We start from the raw sequence: 6,124 nt of genomic DNA, 5'->3' as shown, positions 1-6,124 counted from the left end.
GGAATCTATTGTAATTTTATTTTTCTTGTCTAACTCGTCCAATTATTTCTCTAATGGTTGCTTCACTATTAGACAGGATGATGATCTGAACTGAACACATTTTCCAATTGCATAAATTTCTGCTTGAAAAATGCTTGGTGCACTACTCACTGAATGAACGAAGACTTATTCATATTTGTTATGTTAATTCAGTATATTCACAACAATCACTTATCCCTTCCATTTTTAAATTTTTACAAGGAAAAAGCACATAACAATGGTTCCCATTCCACCGCACAATTCGCACAGATTGCAGCCGTTGGATGTGTCTTTTTATGGACCCCTGAAAGATGCAAATAGGCATGAGGGCAACAGGCACATAAAAACATTTAATATCTAAAATAAACCCATAAGATGTTGCAAGTATTTAGCATAGATACAAGTTGGCAATATAAGTAGAGTATCTGGGTTTGGAGCCACGGGAATTCACCCATTGATCTTAAATGATCAAATTTTCAGACAAGACCGCTGATGGCACAAGTATTAGAACAAATTACTGATAATCAAGACCTGAATATCCAAAATTTTGTAGATGAAAATTTTGTGGTATGGTCATAATATCAGACAGATCTATCAAATATTGTTCAATGGTATGAATTGCTTGTAATAAAGATTTTGTTAATGAGCAAAGAAATCAGTTAACCTTTCTGTTATAACAACAACACCAACTATTGCACCATCTTATTAGCCAGGTCAAATAAAGCAAAAGCAAAATGCTACCATATCAAATGCGATTCCTATGAAAGTTATTTTCGATGATAAAGAAGGGAAAATTTTAACGAAATGCAATCAGACTGGAAAAGGTAATGGATGAAGACCGAAAAAAGTTGTCAAAGAAAAGGAAAATATATTAAAACAAAAATTTTACAAGAACATGTTACGAAAAAGTGGACATGAAGTACACCTTCGCTCCGATGCCCTGACATGAAGTATGTGACAGTGAATGTCAGAGTGAGTTTTTGTTTATAACATTGCAATAAAAATGGCAAATTTACTAAATCGTGAAAAAAAATAGAGCTTGTGTTAATTGTTGGAGACATAAAAACATTATGCATTTAACGGAGTACAAAAATTTTGAATAAATTTAAGGCTAGTGGAAGTATAGAAAATAAATTTAAGAATAAACGCCGAAAACGGGTTGCGAATGAAGACACTGAATTTGAGGTAACGCTTTCTATCGAAGAAGACCCAAAAATGTCATTAAGACAAAGGGCCTCTGCAATCCAAACTACTTCAGTAAGTAAAGATACAGTGGTAAATATTTTGAAAGGTAATAAATATCATGCATACAAACCGTAATTTGTACACACGTTACTATCAAGGGATTACGATATTCGTTTTGAATTCTGCGCTCAGATCCAAGGAAAGTTGGATGAAGACCCGTTTTTCACAAGAACTATAATATTTTCGTCAAACGGAACCGTCTCTTCACAAAATTGTCGCTGCTGATCTAACAGTAATCCAAACATTGTGATAAAAACTCAGAACTAATATTCTATTTAAACGAACGTATGCTGTGGTGTGTACAAAAATAAATTAGTTGGACCTTTTTTTCGACATTTCTCAAATGCCGTAAAATACTTACAATTATTAGGAAATCAAGTAAGTAATTCACGAATTTCCGTACAAGAACGTATGCCAATTTGGTTCCAACAAGACGGTGCTTCCATCCATAGTAGATTAAATGCTACATTACTCCTCGAAAATATGTTTAAAGGGAAGGCGATTCAAAGGTATTCAGATATTTTTTGCCTCCTAGGTCTACTGATTTGACTCCGCTTGACTTTTTTATGGGGTTACTTAAAACAGCAGGTTTATCAGCGAGGACCATTTGATGATGTAGTCTATTTGGAGAGGATTATTTCTGAGGAATTCCAAAACATTACTCCAAATATGATACGAAAAGTAATACAAGAGTTTGACAAAAGAACAATTAAATGTTTACAAAGAGAATGTGGATATATCGAAGCTGTAGGACATTAAATTAAAATTTAATTATGCATTCATTATGTATGTAAATTGCAAGGTTGTTCAAAACCTGAATTTTCGTAATAAATGGCTGTAATTGCATATTTTAATATAACTTTTAATTCAAAACAACTTTACTCCATAACATTTTTCTGAATTGTAAGAAATAAACATACTTTAAATTTTTTGACAAACCTCGTATACTGCTTTAAAAAATTAATATCTGATGGTTGCATTTTGACTTTTAGACCATGCAGAACTTTTTATTAAAAATAAGTTTTTTTCATAAAATAAAAAAGTTTTCCATATGGTTCCAACTTAAGTAGACAAAATGTAGACGGTAATCATCATGATAAGGTTGTAGTCAAGTGCCTTCATTATATCACTACTCACTTGCTAATATGTGATAATTATATTTTAAAAAGTATATGTATACATACTACTTACTTTTATAGATCCCGCTACTCAGCAAATAAAACAAGCAATAATAGATTTCAAATTCAAAGCGATGGTGACTTAAAGAAAGACAAGAGGAAACGAAATGTGTGTTCTCAAAGTACGGATAATTTTAAAAATAAAAGAATGGAATCAATTGTTGCCCGAGTATGTGTACCAACTCAAAGTGTCTTAATGAAAAGAGCAACAAAAAAAATGGTAAATTTCTTATTAGTGTAATTTTTATCGTATTTATTTACACTTCTTTTATTCGTTGGGGTAAATTAATAAACACTATCTCTTCTGTTTTTAATTTATTCACAGACTATACACTATTTAGCAGAAACATAACGGACGAGGTAGATAAGCAGATCAAGAAAGCAACTAGAATATCGGGATATTTACGGGACATTATATGGAGAAATGAATATATGAGCATAGAAAGTAAGACGCGAATCTACAAGACCTGTATCAGACCCATACTAACCTATGCCGCAGAAACAAGGGCAGACACAACACAAACAAAGAGAAAAATGAGAACAGCAGAGATGAAGATATTACGAACAATAAAGGGTACCACACTCCACGATAGAATACCCAACACAGATACCTTAAGAGAACTGGGAGTACAAGATGTCGTTAGATGGGTAAGAGCAAGACGCCGACAATGGAGAGACCATGTAGAACGAATGGCTCCAGAACGGATTACCAAATGGGCCAAAACACAAAAACCAGACACAAGACGCCCAATCGGTAGGCCCCCAAAACGCTGGTACGATAGCTGGACATCGGCGTCACAAGAGGGCAGATGACAGACCTGACAGGACCTCGTCCTACTACAAGAAGAAGAAGAAGAAGACTATACACTATTTATAATAATTCACTTATAAATATCACTACGACTATTTGTTCAAAACTAAACTAACTGCGCTTACACAACTACTTATATATCCTAAATAGACTTCTATAAACTTCTAGAACAAAAAAAACAACAAATAAATAAATAAACTTTCCTAGAAATCATTTAAAGGAAATGCTGCTATAAAAAAAGTCTAAAAGGAAACATCAAAGGCGCGTCCGCCATTTATAAAAAGTAGACTTGCTTGTAACATTGTATATATGTATGTATAGATTTGGGATTTCGTATACACTGCGACACAAAGGATCTATTGTTCCCCCCTTTCTTGCTTCGATACTGGAGGACCCAATGTTCACAGTTGATCCATTAATCTCACTCCTTTTAAAAAGTCCAGAATGTGGAATGGTTTCAATTCTTCGTCTTCTATTTCATACGCAACCAGACGTAGTGCTCTGGAGTTCCTTAGTGTTTCACACTTCAAGAGAATGTGGATAGAGGTTTCGTCCTGTGTGCAACAAAATCTGCACGCCGCATTATCTGCTAAGTCTGGCGTCTTAAGATGTTTGTTGAGGCAACAGTGCACCGATAGAACTCCTGTTAATATTCGTAGATTGTTCTTACTCAGGTTGATACATTCAGCAGACCTACACTGGTTATAGTTTCCCAAAAGAGTTCAGATCCGATGAAGGGCTTGTTTGCCCCCGCTTTAACGAGCTTAACAACTCACTAACTAGTCTGGCACCCAATTTTTTTCTCTCGGGCGTATTATAAATAAGCAAAATAAACCCTGGTACACTAAAGGTTTACGTATATTTGCAAAAAACATGCGATCTTTATCTAACCTAAGGAAATTCTCGGATAATGTCTTCTTCAACAATTACTTGAAACGATACAGAAAAATTTATCATAAGACAATAAAAGCTGCCAAAGATATTTATTATAAGAGGAGACTCGCCATGTTTCTAAAGAAATATGGTCCAATGTGAATGATCTAAGAAATAAGGTTTCTTCATCGAGCATAATCTCTCCTTCATCTTATAACCACAATAATTACTTTGTGAATGAATGCTTTGATATCTCCCTGATGCTAATGCTAACTTACACAGTTTCTTTTTTGTGTTCGCAGTTTTAGCAGCATAAAAATACATTGCTGCTCTTTTTTATTAAATAACACCACCATTGACATCGTTGGATCTGCAAAATTTTCAGGACTTATTGTGGACAATTCCTTGAAATGGGAGGTATATATTGCCGCATTATCTAAAAAATTAAGTTCCTCATATTTTGCTCTAAGATCAGTTTCCAACTAACTGAACCTCTTCAACAGTTTATTATGCCCTCATTGGTATACCCTTCGCTTATGGGATATGTGTGGTGCGACTTAATTTGAGCGAATCTTCAAACTACAAAAAGGAGCCAATTTTTGTAAATACAATTGTTCAAATGCAATTTATCACTTTTAACAGACCATTTAATAGACAATTATAAAGATAATGCAATAGATATTGCATTTTCTTATTCATTGTTGCATCTGAATTGTGACAGAAATTACAGAATGTATCTGTTGGATGAGGTATAAAAACAATAATACTCTCCTGAACAGTGCACAATGCTAAGTATAAGAAGTGCAGCCTTTGGGTAATTTTCTAATATGCAATTTAAACACTTTCCTATTTGCTTCGGGATAAAAAAACTTAAATATTTCCAAATACAATGTACCAACCCATAAATCATACAACTTTTGACTTATTGTGATAAGTTTAATCAAGAAATAAAAAATTCATTCCATATTTTCAGCCAATGGACAACCAAAATCAAGAAAATATTAAAAAAGCCAGACCAACTGCCTTAGAATGTTCCAAACGAATTTTCTTTTGCAAATTATGTCAAAAAAGAAATCCGGAAGATTAGTGATGTTATATTTTTTCAAATAAATGTTCTCTCTTATATTCTTTTCAATTCAAATTTTTTCAAATATCGCTAATGTTCAATCATTCGACAGGATGATCGTCGGAATAAGCAAAATGTAACTGCGAACCAAAAGAATAATTACAAAATTTAGAATTGAAAAAAACATTTGTTCTAATAGTCTACTTATAGTTGAACACAAGTTGAAAACGTGAAAAATGAAGATAGATGTTTTTAAAGGATTTTGATGCAGGTATAAAATTGCAATGTTATAACAAGATAAGATTAAAAAAATGGTATTTAGTTTTTCGTTAATAACTCAAAAAATATCAATATTTAAGCAATTTTGAAAAAAGCTCGTTAAAGAGGAGGAAATTTCTGATAAAAAGTCCCAACTTCCGGAATTCTATCTCCATTATTTATAATTTTGATTATTTCACGTTGAAAATAGGGCTCCGCGCGGCTGTTACGGCATGCGTGCACCGCCGCTTAAGATTATTGACTAGACACAAATACCAAACAATAACTTCCCATACAAATTTTAGATTAACAAGAGATGTATACGCGAAAAACCATATGTAGCTATATCGTAATTTGAATGCGTTTGGGATAATACCATTTATTACTGGTAATGTTTCGGTATATCATGACTCATTAGCATCATCATAGTTATTTATGTAACAAGTATTTAAAGTAGCTTTTTTTCCACGTAAATATTGTCAATCACATGAGTCGAAAAAAGGCTTTTACACACGAATTGCATACGATATTTTTCAAAATACAGAATTTTAATGGCATTTTCTTCATGTACTAGTGCGTCAAGTAAGTTTAATTTTTCTTTAAAAGAAACACTTTTATCGATTCCTCATTAAATATATATTTATTAATATTTTTAACATTTTATTCAAAATTATA

This window comes from Diorhabda sublineata, chromosome 2, assembly GCF_026230105.1.
Source record: "Diorhabda sublineata isolate icDioSubl1.1 chromosome 2, icDioSubl1.1, whole genome shotgun sequence".
Lineage (NCBI taxonomy): Eukaryota > Metazoa > Arthropoda > Insecta > Coleoptera > Chrysomelidae > Diorhabda > Diorhabda sublineata.
Note: the sequence above shows the minus strand (reverse complement) of the source record.